Genomic DNA, 22,840 nt, shown 5'->3' with positions numbered 1-22,840 from the left:
GCCCAGGCTAGAGTGCAGTGGCGCCATCTCGGCTCACTGCAAGCTCCGCCTCCCAGGTTCAAACCATTCTCCTGCCTCAGCCTCCCAAGTAGTTGAGACTACAGGTGCCTGCCACCATGCCCAGCTAATTTTTTTTGTATTTTTAGTACAGACAGGGTTTCACCGTGTTAGCCAGGATGGTCTCGATCTCCTGACCTTGTGATCCACCGACCTTGGCCTCCCAAAGTGCTGGGATTACAGGTGTGAGCCACTGTGCCCGGCCAAGACTGAGCATCTTTTAATGGTTAAGAGATAGTTGTGTTTCTGTTTTGTTCCTAAGTGTTTGCTCAAATCCTTTGTCCATTAGAATTTTAGCCTTTCTTTTATTGATTTCTACGAGTGCTTTATTCTTTTTCCAGTTTGTTGTTTGTTGATCTTGCTTATCATGGCAGTGGCCACTGCACCAGCCACAGCAGGGAGGTGCAAGCAGTGGTGGCGGGGCAGCTGTGGGAGCAGGAATGGTGGCAGTGGGTCCCCTGTGCTCCCGGTCCCCTGTGCTCCGCGTCCCCAAGGCAGCTGACTGTGCTGCCCCCACCCTTGCATGGTCAGGTGAGACCCGTCCCCAGGCCTGGAGCCTCTGCTGCTCTGGACCCTGGCCCCGTGTCACCACTCTAGCCTACTGCCACTGCGGAGAGGGCGTGGGGAGGAGGTAGAGCTGTGCCTGGGGCAGTGCCATGAACCACAGAGCCAGCAGGAGCCAGAGACAAGCTGGACCCTCCCCAACACTCCCTGCCTTCCACGGAACCCACCACCCTGGCGGCTGCCACAATGGGGCTGGGCGCAGAGAAGCAGTTGGGCATGGGGGGGCAGGCAGAAAGGGGCCCATTGAGGACCTGGAGCCCCTGCCCCAGGCTGCCTGAAAGCTCCATGCAGTGGTGGGAGCCCCACCCTCCCAGGTGTAGGATCTGGGCATCTCTGCACTCTGTGCCCTCAGGGCACAGACTTGGGGGTGTCTGCTTCCGCTGCCTGGCCTCTCCCCACTCCTGGCACCCACTCCGATCTCAGAGTGGCATTAGGGTTGAGCCTGGGCACTGTCCCAGCCTAGCTGGGTGTGCACCCGCTCAGGGCAGCACTAACATGTCAACCTCCCTCTTTGGACTTTTGGTAACGAGGAGCATGGGAGAGATGCCAAGGGGGGTGCTAAGGGCAGCTTGGCACTGGCCTGCAGGCATCCCTCAGCAGGAATAGCCTGGGTGCCATGAAAAGTGGTAGGAAGCAGACCAGCTCCAGGGTGGAAAGGGGTGGGTCCCCAGTGAGGTACCACATTCAGGCCAGGTTGCCAGTCCCATGGATTGGAGTGGGAATTTGTGGTGCCTTTTCCAGGCCCACCCATGGCCGCTCATGGACCAATCAGTGTGCACTTCGTCCCCTCTGAGGCCCATAAAAGCCCAAGACTCAGCCAGAGCAGAGCTGAAGACAGGATGACCAGCTGCAGAGATGAGCTACCCTCCATGCTAGCAGCTAAACACTCCTTGGGATGACCTGCCTAGCAGAGAGGAGTTACCCTCTTTGCTAGGAGCTGAACACCCTGGCTGCAGAAAGGAGCTACCTCCTCCAGGTTTCCTTGGAGCAGTTCTACACTCAATAAAGCTCCTCATCTTGCTCACCCTTCACTTATCTGCATACTTCATTCTTCCTGTCCACAGGACAAAAACTCAGGACCCACTGAATGGCGAGACTAAAAGAACTGTAACACAAACAGGGTTAAAACATGCCCACTGCTCACCACGTTGCAGGTGAAGAGAAGGAGAGAAGAGCTGTGGCCCTTTGGGAATCCCAGACCTGGGAGACCTGGGAGCTCCCTGAGCCAGGGTTGTGAGTCTGTCTTTGGGGCCCTGCAGTTCCTGGTGTCTCCAAGCTTCTGGGCACCACTGCATTCCCCAGTGCCAGCTGGGGAAACTGCTTGCAATGTCCCTGGTCCAGCTGCAGCCTTGCAGAGAGCCATTGCCTGTGCTGGCACCTGCAGCTGCCTGCTCCATGGCAGCAGCTGGCATGTCCGACTGCACAGTAGCTGGACTCCACACTCGTTCACACACCCCTTGCTGCTCCATGCCTGACTTACAGACTCCCTTGGAGGCATAAGATCCAGGCTGGTAGCATGAGCCAAGCACAGCCTGCCAGGCTGAATGGGCAGAATGAACCCAGTGAGCCCAAGCAAAATTCAGACAAGGGTGCCACCAGCCACAGAGGTTCCTAGCCAGAAAAATGATACCCCCTAAGATCCTGCAACACTTATAGTGGTTTATCAGATAAAAAACCACTTTTTAATGTGATCATGATTTCTTTTATGGCTTTCAAATTTTGTGTTGTATTAGAAAGAATTTCCAGGCCGGGCGCGGTGGCTCACGCTTGTAATCCCAGCACTTTGGGAGGCCGAGGCGGGCGGATCACGAGGTCAGGAGATCGAGACCATGGTGAAACCCCGTCTCTACTAAAAATACAAAAAAAATTAGCCAGGCGTGGTGGCGGGCGCCTGTAGTCCCAGCTACTCGGAGGGGCTGAGGCAGGAGAATGGCGTGAACCCGGGAGGCGGAGCTTGCAGTGAGCCGAGATTGTGCCACTGCACTCCAGCCTGGGCGACAGAGCGAGAGTCCGTCTCAAAAAAAAAAAAAAAAAAAAAAAAAAAAGAAAGAATTTCCATACTCTGAGATTAAAAATGTCTCCCCTTCATTACTTCTATTACTTTTTTTTTTTTTTAATTGAGATGGGGTCTATGTTGCCCAGTCTGGTCTTGGACTCCTGGATTCAAGCGATCTGCCCACCTCAGCCTCCCAAAGTGCAGGGATTATAGGTGTGAGCCACCATGCCCGGCCACTTTTTGTTTTTTATATTTTAATCTTTCATCCACTTTCCTAGATGACTATCCAGCAATCCTAATCCTATTTATTGAACATTCATCTTTTACCTACAGATTTTAAATAATATTAATAACATTTTAAAAATCACATACAAAATTCTTAGGTGTATTTGAGTTTGTTTCTGGATTTCTCATTCTGTTCTATACGTGCCTGTGCAACACTACATGTTTTGTTATATATTTTAATATTTGACAGAGCTGATTCCCCTGCTACCCCCTCCCCATACATTCTTTTTAGAATTCCTCTGACTCTTCTTGCTTTTCTTTCCTTTTTTTTTTTTTTTGAGACAAAGTCTCATTCTATCATTCAGGCTGGAGTGCAGTGGTGCAATCTCAGCTCATTGCAACCTCAGCTCACTGCAGCCTCCACCTCCCAGGCTCAAGTGATTCTCCCACCTCAGCCCCCCAAGTAGCTGGGACTATAGGCACCTGCCACCACACCCAGCTAATTTTTGTATTTTTAGTAGAGATGGGGTTTCACCATGTTGCTCATGCTGGTTTCAAACTCCTGAGCTCAAGCGATCCACCCTCCTCGCCTCCCAAAGAGCTGGGATTACAGGTGTGAGCCACTGCGCCCAGCCTCTGTTCTTGCTTTTTTACTTTTTCCACTTGAACTTTGAAGTAATATTGCCTAGTTTCCAAACTTAGTTTGTAATTTAATGAAATCACATAAAATTTGTAGACTAACTTAGGAAGAACTAACACCTTTATGATGTTGAGCTTTTCTACTCAAGAACATGGTGTGCCTTTCCATGTATTTAATTGTTCTTCTGAGTCCTTCAATAGCATTTTAAAAATTTCACCATAAAGATCTAGCACAGTTCTTATTAAGTATATTCTTAGGGGTTTTATCTTATTCATAATTATTGCATATGGAAACTTCTATCATATCGACCAACTAGTTGTGGTTTGTTGTTTGTTTTTTTGAGATGGAGTCTCACTCGTCACCCAGGCTGGAGAGCAGTGGTGCGATCTCAGCTCACTGCAACTTCCACCTCCCAGGTTCAAGCGATTCTCCTGCCTCACCCTCCCAAGTAGCTGGGATTACAAGCACATGCCACCACACCCGGCTAATTTTTGTATTTTCAGTACAGACAGGGTTTCACCATGTTGGCCAGGGTGGTCTCGATCTCCTGACCTCGTGCTCTGCCCGCCTCGGCCTCCTAAAGTGCTGGGATTACAGGCGTGAGCCACCACACCTGGCCGTTTTCCTCTTCTTTATGCATTTTGAAGACTAGAATTCATAGCAGTAATCCATGGAGTGATATTGTGTTTTGAGGGAGTGTCTATATGATCCATAAAGTTGTATGCAAAATTTGGTATGCATAGACATTTGGGTTGGAGAATGAAATTAAAAGCTTTCCTGAAGTTTCCTAAGGGGTATGTTATGCTATAAAAACTTAAGAATCACTTATCACACCAAAAAGATATTAAGCTTTATGTTATTAAATCAAGTTAAAAAGTAATAATTAGACTGGGCGCGGTGGTTCACGCCTGTAATCCCAGCACTTTGGGAGGCCGAGACAGGTGGATCACGAGGTCAGGAGATTGAGCCCATTCTGGCTAACACGGTGAAACCTCGTCTCTACTAAAAATACAAAAAAATAGCTGGGCATGGTGGTGGGCGCCTGTAGGCCCAGTTACTTGGGAGGCTGAGGCAGGAGAATGGCGTGAACCCGGGAGGCGGAGCTTGCAGTGAGCCAAGATCGTACCACTGCATTCCAGCCTGGGGGACAGAGTGAGACTCCATCTCAAAAAAAAAGTAATAACTATAGGTCTACTTAGTTTTATTAGAATACAGACTGGGTGTGGTGGCTCATGCCTGTAATCCTAGCACTTTGGGAGACTGAAGCAGGAGGGTTGCTTGAACCCAGGAGTTTGAGACCAGCCTGGGAAACACAGTGGGACCCCATCTCTACAAAAGATAATTAGCCAGGCATGGTGGCATGCACCTGTAATTCCACCTACTCAGGAGGCTGAGGTGGGAGGATCACTTGAGCTTGGGAGGTTGAGGGTACAGTGAGCCGTGATCATGCCACTGCACTCTATCCTGGGTGATGAAGTGAGACCCTGTCCCCCCCTCCCCCACGAAAAGAATACAGATGATTATGGGAGTCATTTACATTTTTTTTTTTTTTTTGAGACGGAGTCTTGCTCTGTCGCCCAGGCTGGAGTGCAGTGGCGCAATCTCAGCTCACTGCAAGCTCCGCCTCCCGGGTTCACGCCATTCTGCTGCCTCAGCCTCTCCGAGTAGCTGGGACTACAGGCGCCCGCCACCACGCCCGACTAATTTTTTTGTATTTTTAGTAGAGACGGGGTTTCACTGTGGTCTCGATCTCCTGACCTCGTGATCCGCCCGCCTCGGCCTCCCAAAGTGCTGGGATTACAAGCGTGAGCCACCGCGCCCGGCCTGGGAGTCATTTACATTTAAAGACTTTTGTTTGATTACCATATATTTATATAGTACATTACCATTTACAAAGAGATTTTATATATTTTGTCTTTTGAACTTTTGACACACATAAGAAATACGTAATACTCTAACTTTAGGCACAAGAAAATAGATTTAGAGAGGTTACTCTCTAAAAAGTGAAAGTGTTAGTAAGTAGTGAAGTCAGTTCTCAAACTCAGAGTTTAATAAAACCTATTTTGTTATAGGTATATACAAATTTTACCTTTTCAGGCCAGGTGCGATGGCTCACACCTGTAATCCCAGCACTTTGGGAGGCTGAGGTGGGCAGATTACCTGAGGTCAGTAGTTCGAGACCAGCCTGGCCAACATGGTGAAACCCTATCTCTACTAAAAATACAAAAATTAGCGTGGTGGTGGGCGCCTGTAATCCCAGCTACTCAGAAAGCAGAAGCAGCAGGATCACTTGAACCCAGGAGGTGGAAGTTGCAGTGAGCTGAGATTGCACCACTGCACTCCAGCCTGGGCAACAAGAGCCAGATTCAGTCTCAAAAAAAAAAATATCTGCTTTTCAGAAAATGAAATATTATACATACTAATCTGCAACATATATATACATACACACACACACACACACACACACACACACACACACACACACATATAAAGTTGAGACAGGGTCTTGCTCTATGGCCCAGGCTGGAGTGCAATGGTGTGATCATGACTCACTGCAGCTTCAACCTCCTGAGATTAAATGATTGATGCTCCTGCCTCGGCCTCCCAAAGTGCTAGGATACAGGTGTGAGCCACCACACCAGGCCTGTATTTTTCATTTAACATATTTTGGATATGTTTTCATGTCAGTATATGTAAGTTTATGAATTCATTGTTTAACAGCTGTAAAGTATGTCATTTCCATAATTTATTTATTGAATTCTCTATTGATGGGTACTTAGGTTATTGCCAATTTTTCACTATTAAGAACAATGCCTTAGTGAAAATCCTCATACATGTAATCTTTGTACATTTATGAGGGTAAAGTCCTAGAACTTGAGTTGAGTCAAATCACATAACTACAATAAGTATTTTGACAGAAATGATCAAATTGCCCTCCAAATAAATAACGGCAACTTGCATTCTCACTAATGGAAAATCAAAATGCCTGTTTTTTTCTCACCAAGTATGTGAACCCATCCTGTTTCTTAATACTTGTGCCAACACTAACATCTGTGCTAACACTATTATCAATTTTATATTGATAGTTGATATTTTCCAATGTGATAGTAAACAATCGTTTCAATTTGCATTTCTTTAGTTATTAGAAAACAATGAGCACCCTGGAGTGGGGAAATTCTTTCTAGGCATGACAGGAAACTCAGAAGTCATCAACAAAAATCCTAATGAATGCAACTTTTGTGAATTGCTTGCTTATGTCCTTTGCCTATTTTTTTCTACTGGGTTTTCTTTCTAATTGCTCGAAATAAGTTTTTTTATTATTAAGGATGTTAATCCCTTGCCATATGTGTTGTGAATATTTTTTCCAAGGTTGTTGTCTTTTCATATGGTGTCTTGTGCCATGCAAGATATAAAATAAAAATATCCTATGGCTTCTGAATTTTGGGCTATGTTTAGAAAAGCTTTCCTCACTTCAAGATTATAAATATATTTATTCAAGTCATTACTTTTTGGACTCTCATGGTTATTTTTTATATTAAAATCTTTGCTCTATCTGGAGTTTATTTTGGAGTGAGGAGGGAAGTAGGAATCCAATTTTAAAATTATAAATGGTTAGTTGGTTGTTCCAATACCTTTTCTTAAATTAATCCTGCCATCTCTATCATATGTCCATTTTTATTGGGGTCTAATTCTGTACTTATTCCATTTTAGGAAAAGGATCTGTTTAAAGACTTTTTTTTTTTTTTTTGACGGAGTCTCGCTCTGTTGACCAGGCTGGAGTGCAGTGGTGTGATCTTGGCTCAGTGCAAGCTCCACCTCCTGGGCACGACATTCTCCTACCTCAGCCTCCTGAGTAGCTGGGACTACAGGCACCCACAACCATGCCCAGCTAATTTTACTAGAGACGGAGTTTCACCGTGTTAGCCAGGATGGTCTCTATCTCCTGACCTTGTGATCCACCCGCCTCAGCCTCCCAAAGTGTTGGGATTATAGGCGTGAGCCACTGTGCCCAGCTTAAGAGGTTTTATAATACATATTAATATTTGGGAGGCAAGCCCCCCACTCCACTCCTGCCACTACTCTTCTTTTTTTTATTTTATATTTTATATATTTTTTTGAGATGGAGTCTCACTCTGTTGCCCAGGCTGGAGTGCAAGGGTGCGATCTCAGCTCACTGCAACCTCTGCCTCCTGGGTTCAAGCGATTCTCCTGCTTCAGCCTCCCGAGTAGCTGGGATTACAGGTGCCTGCCACCATGCCCAGCTAATTTTTGTATTTTTAGTGCAGCCGGGGTTTCACCACGTTGGCCAGGCTGGTCTCGAACTCCTGACCTCAGGTGATCCACCCGCCTCAGCCTCCCTAAGTGCTGGGATTATAGGCATGAGCCACTGTGCCCAGCCAATACTCTTCTTTTTCATAGTGATTCTTAAATGCTTATTCCAAATGAAACTTAGAATAATTCTGATAAATTGTAGATAAAATTCTGTTGATTTTGATTTGGCCTGAATTCAACTTACACACTGATCCAGACAGAACTGTCATTTTGGCCAGGCACAGTGGCTCATGCCAGTATTTTGGGAGGCCAAGGTGGGTGGATCACTTGAGGTCAGGAGTTCGAGACCAGCCTGACCAACATGGTAAAACCCTGTTTCTACTAAAAATACAAAAAAATTAGCCAAGCGTGGTGGCAGGCCCCTGTAATCCCAGCTACTTGAGAGGGTTAGGCAGAATTGCTTGAACCTGGGAGGGAGTAGTGAGCCAAGATCACAACCACTGCACTCCAGTCTGGGCAACAGAGCGAGACTCGGTCTAAAAAAAGAAAGGCAAAGGAACAAACAAACAAACAAAAAACTCTGTCATTTCTATAAGGTTCAGTCTTGTTACCTAAGAATGAGGTGTTTTAATTATTTTGTTTCTTCAGAATTTAACAGTGCTCTTCAAGTAGTTTCTAAAAACTTTGTGGGTTTTTGTTTTTTTTTTAAGAGATTGCATCTCACTATGTTGTCCAGGCTGGTCTCAAACTCCTAGCCTCATGGGATCTTCCCGCCTTGGTCTCCTACAGTACTAGGATTACAGGCATAAGCCACTATGTCCAGATAGTTTATGAACATTTTCTAAATATATTCAGAGAAACTGTGTGGCTTATCTCAGGGGGCACCATTCACACTGCAGTCAATGAAATTAAAGGCATCCCACTTCCCTGTGAGATGTATACAAGCAACCATGAGTGTGTTTTTTTTTTTTTTTTTTTTTTTTTTTTTTTTTGAGACAGGGTCTCATTCTGCCACCTACGCTGCAGTGCAGGGGTGTGAACATGGCTTACTGCAGCCTCAACCTCCTAGGCTCAGACAATGATCCCACCTCAGCCTCTCGAGCAGCTGGGGCTACAGGTGTGTGCCACCACACCTGGCTAATGTTTAAATTTTTTGAAGAGATGGGGCCTCCCTCTGTTGCCCAGGCTGGTCATGAACTCCTGGCCTCTGCCTCCCAAAATGCTGGGATTACAGGCGGGAGCTACCATGTCCAGCCTATTTATCTTATTTTGTTATTGTGAATGTGACAATTTCTTCCATTATACTTATATTAGTTACCATTTGACAGAGAAAGTAGAGAAAGTTATTGATGTTTGAATGCTAATTTTTTTTTTTTTTTGAGATGGAGTTTCACTTTGTTGCCCAGGCTGGAGCACAATGGCACGATCTGGGCTCACTGCAACCTCTGCCTCCTGGGTTCAAGTGATTCTCCTGCCTCAGCCTCCCACATAGCTGGGATTACAGGTACTCGCCACCATGCCCAGTTAATTTTGGTATTTTTAGTAGAGGTGGGGCTTCACCATGTTGGCCAGGCTGGTCTCGAACTCCTAACCTCAGGTGATCTGCCCACCTTGGCTTCCCAAAGTGCTGGGATTATAGGTGTGAGCCACTGTGCCTGGCCTGAAAGCTACTTTTTAAATCTGCTATATTACATTGTCTATTGGTTCTTTTTTTCTTTTTTATTGATGGGAGTCTAGCTATATCCCCCAGGCTGGAGTGCAGTTGCGCTATCATGATTCACAATGTAAACTTGAACTCCTGGCCTCAAGCAATCCTCCTGCCTCAGCCTCCTGATTAGCTGAAATTATAGGTGTATGCCACCATGCTTGGCTTCTTATTGTTTCTTACAGTTCTTCAGTTGATCCTCTTAGATTTCCAACATCTAATCATATATAAATAATAATTTCATTTAAAACTTTTATGTACTATACTGTCACAATATTAAATAATGTGATCATGAATAGAATTTATGTTATGTCTTTTGACCTTAAGTCCAGTGCTCTTTTTTGAGTATATATTCAATCCACTAAATAGTTATTGAGCACCAACAATCTATAAAGCATTGCTATAGATGAGAAAGACATGGTAAAAAGAAAAATCATTCAATGCCCACATTCATAATCTTTGTTTATTTATTTTTTTGAGATGAAGTCTCACTCTGTTGCCCAGACTGGAGTTCAGTGGTGTGATCACAGCTCACTGAAGCCTCAAACTCCTGGGTTCAAGCGATCCTCCCATCTCAGCCTCCCAAGTAGCTGGGACTATAGCCATGTATCACCATATCTAGTTCATTTTTATTTATTTTTTGTAGAGATGGGGGCTCCTTGTGTTGCCCAGGCTGGTCTCCAACTCCTGGGCTCAAGTGATCTGACTGCCTCAGCCTCCCAAAGTGCTGGGAATACAGGCATGAGCCCCTGTGCCCAACCTCATAATCTTTTCTTATCCCAACAAACAGATCTAGAGCCACAATAAAAACCCAGTTGATAATTCTTGCAATGTTAAAACCTGTCCAGCAAATTCAATATTCTATCCTACTAAACTGAAATGTGACCATACGCAAAAATTATTCTCCAAGGACAGGAATGTTTCGTTTTTGTTATTTTTTAGGAAGAGGGAAGCAGAATGAGCTGGGACTAAGGAAGTGAGTGAACAATGGGCATGCTAAGTAGATATTTACCTGAAAGCCAAATACATAAAATAAACAAGGGGCTGAATCTCCCCCCCTCAGAAAGCTAGAAGCAGAGCTTTCTGAAAGCATGAGTAATGTGACCTAAGGCAGAGTTTAACCTCAGGGGGAAGGTATAAGAAAAGAAAGCATGCATGAGCATGTTTTTAAGTCTGTGAACTGCAATCATGTGTAGCTAACAACCTAGTGAGACGAGACAGCAATGTAATAAATGTCATAATAAAGTTAAGTATTAACATAAGGTGCTAAAAGAGAATCTTTCTCAAACGTGAGTCACTCATTTGGCAAGTGTATATTGAGTACCTATTGAATGTCAGGCCCCCACCTACACACAACATGCCAAACAAAAATAGGTAGGATCCCTCTTATAAGCTTCCGGTCTACTGAGGGAGGTGGCTTTTATTTAAGAAAACATAAATATGTGTGTGTATGATGTATATATTATTAGAAATTGTGCTAAGTGCTATACGGGAAATAATTCCATGAGAAGATAAGGTGACATCACTTACATTTGGGGCCTCAGGGAAAGCCTCTCTGAGAAGGTAGCCTTTAAGTTGAAAAGTGAGGGATGAATAAGCAGAGAGCATACCAGGCAGGAGTGATTTTTGGAGTGAAGTCTTCTGGGATGAGCTGCCTTCTGTTCCCTCTGATGAACAGAGAGGAAAGGGAATCTCACTTATGCAAAGGCATGAAAGCACAGGTGTGACGGGTATGAGGAACTACAAGTTACCATAGCTCAGTAAGGGGACACGTGGACATGGAAACACCAGGAAAAGAGAAAAACAAAACGCAAAAATATGAAGAAGATGGAAGAGGCACAAACTAGAAATCCAATTCAGTATGTGTTGATTATTTACTATGTGCTTAGCAATATCTTAGGGGATTCTTAAAGCGTAAAAAGAATGGCTCCTTCTCTCAATAAACTCGGAGTCTAAATAGGTAGATACTGACTGCATCCTCAACTAGATTCTCTTTTTTTGAGACGGAGTCTCACTCTGTCCCAGGCTGGAGTGCAGTGGTGCAACCACGGCTCACTGCAAGCTCCGCCTCCCGGGTTCACGCCATTCTCCTGCCTCAGCCTCCCGAGTAGCTGGGACTACAGGCACCCACCACCATGCCCGGCTAATTTTGTTTTTGTATTTTTAGTAGAGATGGGGTTTCACTGTGTTAGCCAGGATGGTCTCGATCTCCTGACCTCGTGATCCACCCGCCTAGGCCTCCGAAAGTCCTGGGATTACAGGCGTGAGCCACTGCACCTGGCCGACTAGATTCTTTTAATATCATAAACTGTGTTTTTGTTTTCCCAACCAGTAACTCCTAAAATGAATTCTTAAATTAACAAATGAATCTTACTTCCTGCCACAGGCCCCAACTACTACTTTACAGCAAGTAAATGATTTTTTTTTTTATATTCCATAATTCTGTTTATGTAAAGTATAAAAAATAGACTATACTAACGTACGCCTTTAGGAATTTGGATAGTAGTTAGTTACCCTTACTGGGAGTGGTTAAAGAACTGGGAGCATGAAAGGGTTTTCTGACGTGCTGGTCATGTTCCCTTTCTTGATCTGGTTACTGGGTATACAGACATGTTCTGTGTGAGAAAATTTTTTTTTATTATACTTTAGGTTTTAGGGTACATGTGCACAATGTGCAGGTTTGTTACATATGTATCCATGTGCCATGTTGTTTTGCTGCACCCATTAACTCGTCATTTAGCATTAGGTATATCTCCTAATGCTGTCCCTCCACCCTCCCCCCCTCCTTTTTTTTTTTTTTTTGAGACGGAGTCTCGCTCTGTCACCCAGGCTGGAGTGCAGTGGCGCGATCTCGGCTCACTACAAGCTCCGCCTCCCGGGTTCACGCCATTCTCCTGCCTCAGCCTCTCCGAGTAGCTGGGACTACAGGCGACCGCCACCAGGCCCGGCTAATTTTTTGTATTTTTAGTAGAGACGGGGTTTCACCGTGGTCTCGATCTCCTGACCTCGTGATCCGCCCACCTCGGCCTCCGAAAGTGCTGGGATTACAAGCGTGAGCCACCGCGCCCGGCCTACAAGTAAATGATTTTATGGCTAAAAATCACTCAGTTTTACTGGCTGCTTCTCAAAAGGCCAATAATGCTGATGAGGCTCTTCAGAGAGTGAGAAGTACTTTTTTTTTTTCTTTAATCACCTCTTCATAGCCTCCTCCCAATAAGCACTTCTAATTATATATAAGTAACATGTTAATTTTTTCTTTACATATAGCATACTAGCTCTTTTAAAAATCTCATCTTTCCTGTTTCAGGATCTCAGATAGAAAAAAGTTAGAAACTGTTATTGAGGCTATTAAGCTTGAATGTCCTTGCTCTAATCTTTGCAAAGATAAAACCCACAATGCTCATTAAGCTGCTTGGATAAGCTGTTGTTTTACTTCTTACTGGAGGAGCTTAACAATGAAAAACAAAGCTAGCATGAGTTCTATCTACAAAAAATGATGTCCTAATTTGAGTTCAGTTCTAACATACTCTAATAATTCAATTAGTTCTGGGACTGTCGCAGAATGTCCCAGTCTTATGACAGTTCTCTTATTTTCTTCCTGTATTTTCCCTTTATTACTATGGTTTGGAAACCACATTTCAGTCGTATCCCTAGAGTCTAAGATAATTAAAATAGCACACGTGGAGTTATATTTATTTGAGGGGGTAGGAGACAGCTGTGACTCTTTCAAGGCTGGGACTGGAGACAGTAAGCAATAGGCAGAGGTGTTTTGTTTTATTATATATATACATATATTTTTTGAGACAAGGTCTTGCTCTGTGGCCCAGGCTGGAATGCAGTGTTACGAACACAGCTCACTGCAGCCTCAACTTTCTGGGCTCAAGTGATCCTTCCAACTCAGCCTCCTGAGTAGCTGGGACTACAAGTGTGTGTCGCCACGCTTGGCTAATTTTTTTTTTTTTTTTGAGACGGAGTCTCGCTCTGTCACCCAGGCTGGAGTGCAGTGGCACAATCTCAGCTCACTGCAAGCTCCGCCTCCCAGGTTCACGCCATTCTCCTGCCTCAGCCTCTCTGAGTAGCTGGGACTACAGGCGCCCGCCACCACGCCCAGCTAATTTTTTGTATTTTTAGTAGAGACGGGGTTTCACGGTGGTCTCGATCTCCTGACCTCGTGATCCGCCCGTCTCGGCCTCCCAAAGTGCTGGGATTACAAGCGTGAGCCACTGCGCCCGGCTGGCTAATATTTTTATAGAGACAGGGCCTTGCTATGTTGCCAGGTTGGTTGTGAACTCTTGGGCTCTTGCCTCGGCCTCCCAAAGTGCTGGGATTACAGGTGTGAGCCACCACACCAGCCGTGTTTTGTTTTTAACTGGAGAAAGAAGCAATGCTATTAACAATTAACAACACACTGCCAAACTCTCAAGCAGAAATGACCATTGGTTCCTCTGTGCTGCTCTCTTCTTTGCTCAGCAGGCTTATACTACGTGGGAGGAGGCAGTGCAGTGTGGGAGTTTGCCCAGGAGAAACAGTAATTTGCTGCTGGAGCAGGGTGTCCTAGAGGAGACCAGGAATTTGTTACAAGAACATGGTGGAGAAATTGATCTTGAAAAGAAGAGGCGGCTGGGCACGGTGGCTCACACTTGTAATGCCAGCACTTTGGGAGGCCGAGGCGGGTGGATCACTTGAGGTTGGCAGTTCAAGACCAGCCTGACTAACATGGTGAAACCCCGTTTCTACCCAAAATACAAAAATTAGGATGGGCGTGGTGGCTCACGCCTGTAATCCCAGAACTTTCGGAGGCCGAGGTGGGTGGATCACCTGAGGTCAGGGGTTTGAGACCAGTCTGGCCAACATCATGAAACCCCGTCTCCACTAAAAATACAAAAAATTAGCTGGGCATGGTGGCGGGTGCCTGTAATCCTAGCTACTCAGGAGGCTGAGGCGGGAGATCGCTTGAACCCAGGAGGCAGAGGTTGCAGTAAGCCAAGATTGCACCATTGCACTCCAGCCTGGGCAATAAGAGCAAAACTCCGTCTCGGAAAAAAAAAAAAAATTAGCCAGTGTGATGGTGCATGCCTGTAGTCCCAGCTACTTGGGAAGCTGAGACAGTGAATTGCGTGAACCCAGGAGGCGGAGGTTACAGGGAGCTGAGATCATGCCACTGCATTCCAGCCTGAGCCATGTAGCGACACTCCATCTTAAAAAAAAAAAAAAAGAAAAGAAAAAAGAAAGAAAAGAAGAGAAGAGGTACTTCTTTTAACCCAGAAGAGTAAGAATGGGTTCAGATAGAGATAAGAGAGGTATAAGTTGGAAGGTAAGAAATGAGAAAGGTTTATGCCTTATGATGATTCCCAAGTTTTCTTGGTTCTCAGAGCCCTTAGTGTTTCAGAATTTCTTTATGGAGCTCCCTGGACCAATAGACAAATCTAACAGTTCCATTTATCAGGTACAGTTCAAACAACCTAATAAGTAGTTATGTCTGGATAATTCAGCAGCTGTTTGAAAAATAAATTGAGAACTATAGATAGAGTGGCTCTAGTTTTGATTATTTTTTTTTTTTTTGAGACGGAGTCTCACTCTGTTGCCCAGGCTGGAGTGCAGTGGCGCGATCTCAGCTCACTGCAACCTCTGCCTCCAGGGTTCAAGCAATTCTCCTGTCTCAGCCTCCCGAGATTACCACAGAGGATTACTACAGGCGTGTGCCACCACGCTTGCCCGGCTAGGTTTGATTTTTTTTAACCGCACATATAATTCACCCAACGACTATAATTCAGTGGTTTCTGGTATATTCAGAACTGTGCAATTATCACCTCTAAAAGAAACCCTGGGCTCATTAGCAGTCACGATTCCTTCCCTGTCATTTCCCCATCCCTAGGCTACCACGAATCTACTTTCTGTCTCTATACTACATTCCTTTCTTTTTTTTTTTGAGACAAGAGTCTTGCTCTGTCGCCCAGCCTGAAGTGCAGTGGCTCAATCTCAGCTCACTGCAGCCTCCGCCTCCCGGGTTCAAGCAATTCTCCTGCCTCAGCCTCTTGAGTAGCTAGAATTACAGGTGCACGCCACCACTCCCGGCTAATTTTTGCATTTTTTTTAGTAGAGACGGGGTTTCACCATGTTGGCTAGGCTGGTCTCGAATCCCTGACCATGTGATCTGCCCGCCTTGGCCTCCCAAAGTGCTGGGATTACAGGCGTGAGCCACCATGCCAGACCACTACATTCCTTTCTATCATAGCTGATTAATATTCCATTGTATGGATATACCACATTTTGTTTATCCATTCATTAGTTGATGGGCATTTGGTTTGTTTCCACTTTTTGGCTATTTTGAATAATGCTGCTGTGAACATTCACGTATAAGTTTTTGTGTGATTTTTTTTTTTTTTTTTTTAGAGATGGAGTCTCACTCTGTCGCCCAGGCTGAAGTGCAATGGTGTGGGCTCACTGCAACCTCTGCCTCCTGGGTTCGAGTGGTTCTCCTGCCTCAGCCTCCTAAATAGCTGGGATTACAGGCCCACGCCACCACACCTGGCTAATTTTTGTATTTGTAGTACAGACACAATTTCACCACGTTGGTCAGGCTGGTCTCGAACTCCTGACCTCATGATCCACCGCCTCGGCCTCCCAAAATGCTGGGATTACAGACATGAGCCACCACACCCGGCCGTGTGAATATGTTTTGATTTTTCTTGGGTATATATATATATGATTGGAATTGCTGGGTCCTATGGTAACTGTTGAAACTTTTACGGAACTGCCAGACTATTTTCCAAATTGGCTGTATTACTTTTCCATCCTATCTGCAGTACATGGGGGTTTAAATTTCTCCACATTCTCACCAACACTTGTTATTATTTATCTTTTTGATTATAGCCATCCTAGTGTATATGAAGTGACATCTCCCTGTGGTTTTAATTTGCATTTCCCTGATGGCTAATAATGTGAATCTTTTCACGTGCTCACTGGCCATTTGCGTAACTTTGCAGAAATGTCTATTCAGATCCTTTGTCCATTCTCTTTTTTTGACAGGGTCTTGCTCTGTTGCTCAGGCTGGTGTGCAGTGGTGTGATCGTAGCTCTGGTTTTATAGTTTTAGTTCTTACATTTAGGTCTTTTTTTTTTTTGAGACGGAGTCTCGCTGTCACCCAGGCTGGAGTGCAGTGGCGCGATCTCGGCTCACTGCAGGCTCCACCCCCCGGGGTTCACGCCATTCTCCTGCCTCAGCCTCCCGAGTAGCTGGGACTACAGGCGCCCGCCACCTCGCCTGGCTAATTTTTTATATTTTTAGTAGAGACGGGGTTTCACCGTGTTAACCAGGATGGTCTCGATCTCCTGACCTCGTGATCAGCCCGCCTCAGCCTCCCAAAGTGCTGGGATTACAGGCGTGAGCCACCGTGCCTGGCCACATTTAGGTCTTTAATTCATTTTGAGTTAATTTTTGTTTTTTGAGATAGGGTCTCCCTCTGTTGCCCAGGCTGGAGTGTAGTGGTGCAATCACAGCTCACTGTAGCCTCAACCTCCTGGGCTCAAGTGATCCTCCTGCCTCAGCCTCCTAGGACTGCTAGAATACACCACCACACCAGCCTAATTTTTAAATTTTTTTGTAGAGACAAGGTCTCACCATATTGCCCAGGCTGGTCTTGAACTTCTGGGCTCAAGTGATCCTCCTGCCTCAGCCTCCCAAGGTATTGGGATTACAGGCATAAGCCACCATGCCCAGCCTATCCCGGCTTTAAATACTACCTATCTGCTGATAACTGCAGAATACAGATGGGTAGCTCAGACCTCTTTCCAGACTTGATTATTCAACTGCGTTCTGGACATTCCCTCTGAATGCCTGATATCTCATACCCAATACGTGAAAAACGGAATTCCTGATCTTCCTTTCAAAACATGCTCTTCCTCAGCCTTCCTCATCTCTGTTAATGGCATTTCCATCGTCCAGTTGCTTATGCCTACCTTGGAGTCATTCCTGACTCCTTCATTTCTCCCACAAGCCACATCCCATCTGCTGGGAAATCCTATCGGCTTTACCTTCAGGGTATATGTAGGATTCTGTAGCCTCTTTTCATCTCAGTTGCTACCTACCTCTGGCACCTGTGGCCTGGATTACTACAGTTAGCTTCCTTAGTGACCTTCCTGTTCTACTCTTGCTTCCTTAAATCCATTCTCAAACCAGCAAACAAATAAATTCTTAAACCCTGCAATGGTTTCCCTGCTCACTCTGCTCCAGCCACAATGGCCTTCTTACAGTTCTCTGAACACACTAGGCACACTTCCGCCTTGGGGGCCTCTGCTGTAGTTTTTTCCTGTGCTTGGTCCACTGTTTTCCCAGTTCTTCCCATGGCCCACCTCCTTACTTCTTTCAAGTCTTTACAGAAATGTCACTGTCTCAAAGAGCCTTATTTTGACCAACATATTTGAAACTGCAAATTACCTGACATATTCTCAATCTCTCTTACCCTGACCCACTTCTTTTTCCCAGTGCTGATCCCTACACGATGTACTTAGCTGTGCTCATTACCTTTCTGTTATTGCTTATCCTTTGTTTTCTCCCGACAAGAATATGGAATCTATGAGTGAGGAATTTTTGTTTACTGATGCATCCCAAAAGTTACAACAATGTAGCATATGTAGTCACTCAAAAATTTGAGAATACAGGCTGGCTGTGGTGGCTCATACCTGTAATCAGAACACTTTGTGAGGCTGAGGCAGGAGGATCACTTGAGCCCAGGAGTTCAAGACCAGCCTGGGCAACACAGTGAGGTTCTGTCTTCATAAAAAATTTAAAAATGGCCGGGCACAGTGGCTCACGCCTGTAATCTCAGCACTTTGGGAGGCTGAGACGGGCGGATCACGAGCTCAAGAGATTGAGAGCATCCTGGCCAACATGGTGAAACCCCATCTCTACTAAAAATACAAAAATTAGCTGGGCGTGGTGGCGCATGCCTGTAGTCCCAGCTACTCAGGAGGCTGGGGCAGGAGAATTGCTTGAATCCAGGAGGCGGAGGTTGCAGTGAGTGGAGGTCGTACCACTGCACTCCAGCCTGGCAACAGAGCAAGACTCAGTCTCAAAAAAAAAAAAAAAAAAAAAAAATTTAAAACTTAGCTGGGCATAGTGGTACATTCCTGTAGTCCCAGCTACTCAGGAGGCTGGGACAGGAGGATGGCTTGAGCCTGGAAGGTTGAGGCTGCAATGAGCCAGGCCTGTACCACTGTAATTCCAGTCCAGGCAACATAGTGAGATCCTCTCTCTAAAAAAAGGAGAAAGAAAAAAAATTGAGACAACAGAGAATTTTAACAAGGTTATTCCTATGCTTAAGTGTGCATACAATCTGGCTAAAAGGTAGCATATATGTAAAAAATATAAATATCAATACAAGGGGGCTGGGCGTGGTGGCTCACACCTGTAATCTCAGCACTCTGGGAGGCCGAGGTGGGCAGATCACCTGAGGTCAGGAGTTCGAGACCAACCTGGCCAAATGGCAAAGCCCTGTCTCTACTAAAAATACAAAAAAATTTAGCTGGCATGGTGGTGCGCACCTGTAATCCCAGCTACTCAGGAGGCTGAGGCAGGAGAATTGCTTGAACCCAGGAGGTGGAGGTTGCAGTGAGCTGAGATTGTGCCACTGCACTCCAGCCTGGGTCACATGGCCAGACTCTGTCTCAAAAAAAAAAAAAAAAAAAAAAAAAAAAAGGGGAGCCGGCGGGGGCGAGCAGGCTGGGCGCAGTGGCTCACGCCTGTAATCCCAGTACTTTGGGAGGCCACGGCGGGTAGATCACCTGAGGTCAGGAGTTCAAGATCAGCCTGGTCAACATGGTGAAACCCCGTCTCTACTAAAAACACAAAAATCAGCCGAGCGTGGTGGTGGGCGCCTGTAGTCCCAGCTACTCAGGAGGCTGAGGCAGGAGAATCGCTTGAACCTGGGAGGCAGAGGTTGCAGTGAGCTGAGATCATGCCATTGCACTCCAGCCTAGGCAACAAGAGCAAAACTCCATCTCAAAACAAAACAAAACAATACAAGATAATTAGCACATGCTGATAAGACTCTAATGATATAATGAATATGTACACAAAATTTTGAACACAATTATAGGGAGTTCAAACATTCCCTGAAGCCAACTATGGGTCCTGAGTTGAGAATCTTTGGTTTCAAATACAGTTTTATTACGCAGGGCTTGGTGAGAATGGGATTTAAACTAGTTCTGTTTTTTTTTCTTTTGAGACGGAGTTTCGCTCTTGTTGCCCAGGCTGGAGTGCAATGGTGTTATCTCGGCTCACTGCAACCTCCGCCTCCCAGGTTCAAGCGATTCTTCTGCCTCAGCTTCCCTAGTAGCTGGGATTACAGGCATATGCCACCACGCCTGGCTAATTTTGTATTTTTAGTAGAGACGGGGTTTCTCCAGGTTGGTCAGGCTGGTCTCGAACTCCTGGCCTCAGATGATCCGCCCGCCTCAGCCTCCCAAAGTGCTGGGATTACAGGCATGAGCCACCACACCTAGCCTAAACTAGTTCTTAAAGAATACACCATGAAGGAGAAAGAGGGGCAGTTGGGGGAAGGTCATCTCAAGCAAGGGACATAGCTAAGGATGACAACAGGTTGGGCATGGTGCCTCATGCCTTGAATTTTGGGAGGCAGAGGTGGGTGGATCGCTTGAGCCCAGGAGTTTGGGACCTGCCTGGCCAACATGGTGAAACCGCGTCTCTACTAAAAATACGAAAATTAGCCATGCATGGTGGCGGGCGCCTGTAGTCCCAGCTACTCGGGAGGCTGAGGCAGGAGAGTCGCTTGAACCCAGCAGGTGGAGGTTGCGGTGAGCTGAGATCATGCCACTGCACTCCAGCCTGAGCGACAGAGTGAGACTCTGTCTCCAAAAAAAAAAAAAAAAAAAAAAAAAAAAATACCCGGTTTGGGCCGGGCGTGGTGGCTCACACCTATAATCCCAGCACTTCCGGAGGCCGAGGTAGGTGGATCACCTGAGGTCAGGAGTTCGAGACCAGCCTGGCCAACATGGTTAAAACCCATCTCTACTAAAAAATACAAAAATTAGCCAGGCATGGTGGGAGGTGCCTTAATTCCAGCTATTTGGGAGGCAGAGACAGGAGAATCGTTTGAATCCGGGAGGCAGAGGTTGCAGTGAGTCGAGATTGAGTCATTGCACTCAAGCCTGGGGGACAAGAGTGAGACTTCTCTCAAAAAAAAAAAGGAAAGAAGAAAAAAGAAATGCCGGGTTTGAGGCCAGGCGCGGTGGCTTACGCCTTTAATCCCAGCACTTTGGGAAGCTGAGGCAGGTGGATCATCTGAGGTCAGGAGTTCGAGACCAGCCTGGCCAACGTGGTGAAACCCTGTCTCTACTAAAAATACAAAAATTAGCTGGGTGTGGTGGCATGTGACTGCAATCCCAGCTATTCGGGAGGCTGGGGCAGGAGAATCGCTTGAACCTGGGAGGCGGAGAGCTGAGACTGTGCCATTGCACTCCAGCCTGGGCAACAGAGTGAGACTCCAACTCAAAAAAACAAAAAAAAATTAAAAAAAAATTCCCGGTTTGAAATTGAAAATCAGAAATAAAATTAGGTCAGGCCCATTTATTTATTTATTTCCTGAGATGGAGTCTCGCTCTGTCACTCAGGCTGGAGTGCAGTGGTGCGATCTCGGCTCATTGCAACCTCCACCTCCCGGGTTCAAGCAATTCTCTTGCCTCAGCCTCCCGAGCAGCTGGGATTACAGGCATGTGTCACCATGCCTGGCTAATTTTTGTATTTTTAGTAGAGACGGGATTTCACCACGTTGGCCAGGTGGTCTCAAACTCCTGACCTCGTGATCTGCCCACCTCGGCCTCCCAAAGTGCTGGGATTACAGGTATGAGCCAACACACCCGGCCATTCAGGCCTAGTTATTTAGATTTGGGTGTTACTTATTGAATCTTTGAATATGGGGGAAAAAAGTTATGAGAGAAAAAGAATAAAAATAGAGATTATTCAAAGGCTATGCATGGGGCTGGGCACTGTGGCTCATGCCTGTAATCCCAGAACTTTGGGAGGCCAAGGTGGGCGGATCAACAGGTCAAGAGATCAAGACCATCCTGGCCAACATGGTGAAACCCCATCTCTACTAAAAATACAAAAATTAGCTGGGCATGGTGGTGCACATCTGTAGTCCCAGCTACTCGGGAGGCTGAAGTTGCAGGGAGCCAAGATTGCACCACTGCACTCCAGCCTGGCGACAGTGAGACTCCGTCTAAAAACAAAACAAAACCAAAGGCTATGCATGAGACAAAGTGAATAGTCTATTACTGTGATTATAACAAAATGTTGAATTTATATGCGGTAAAATCTTGGTAGAATGCTTGAATTATATAGGTATTATGGGAAATACAATGTTGTGGTTAATTGAAGAATAATACAAAATTTTGTTTTAACTTTTGCTTGCTGGGTTTTTTTTTCCCCCAAAAAATCATTACACTTTTTTTTCCTCTTGATAATTAGGAAACACATAAATTATTTTTAGATGATTCAAGATGTCACTATCCTTCAAGTTGATTATTGTAAAACACGTGTTTTCAATGTAAAATAACACAGTTATGGAGTTTGGGATATAGCTATGGTAACCACAGAACATACCCTGGTGTTTTAAGATTAGGGAAAGTCGGATAACATCAAAACAATTCTAGGAAAAAATTTTAAGTATTTTTCAGGCTATATTAATTAAGTAGTACTTCAGTGCTTTTTTTTCTTTTTTTTTTCCAACACTACGAAGGCTAAAGATATTATTATCAAATGTATTACTACATCATTGGCACAGTTTCTATTGGTATCTACTTGCTTTTTAACACAGAAGACGTTTATGATTTACACTCCTCCTACTTTAGAAATTCACTCCATTCACTTCTTTTGTGCCCCTCCAGATATAATCTGAACTTCCAGGAATAGTTCTTTCTTGGTGTTACAAATGTTGGCTTCCCCCCTCCCTGGAATTCTATTAGAATGTTTCTGTCACTTTAGAAACTTTCTTATTCTAGTGCAACATGCCAAGAAACCCAGGTATAAAATAGTGATTGTTTAATCTTACTTTGACACGTCTGCCCGTCCTTATAAATCTAGACCCTGTACATTACATGCATACAACTATCCCTATGGCTCTCCTAATAAATAATCTCACAGACCCCACCTGAGGCTTCTGAAAAAAAAACCAATTACCTTAAATTTTATTAAGAGCTCTTCGTAAACTACTGAGCAAGAGAAGTGAATCCTGCATAGATTCAGTCCCCGGTTCCCAAAGCGCTTCCCCGCCCCGTGTCTCTGAACAGCTGGAGAGGGCAAACCTCCGCTAAGAAGCGGAGGCCGCCAGTGCTCATCACACGCAGGAATTAGGATATCTGGC

General features: G+C 45.3%; 1 protein-coding gene across 4 annotated transcripts in view; it reads right to left on the bottom strand.

Annotated features, from left to right (window-relative positions):
* LOC115832442 overlaps positions 1–22,840 on the bottom strand; it is a 46,654-nt gene that overhangs the window by 23,152 nt on the left and 662 nt on the right. The window lies entirely within an intron of this gene.

This window comes from Nomascus leucogenys, chromosome 22a, assembly GCF_006542625.1.
Source record: "Nomascus leucogenys isolate Asia chromosome 22a, Asia_NLE_v1, whole genome shotgun sequence".
NCBI lineage: Eukaryota > Metazoa > Chordata > Mammalia > Primates > Hylobatidae > Nomascus > Nomascus leucogenys.
This window is presented reverse-complemented; position numbering and strand designations above follow the sequence as displayed.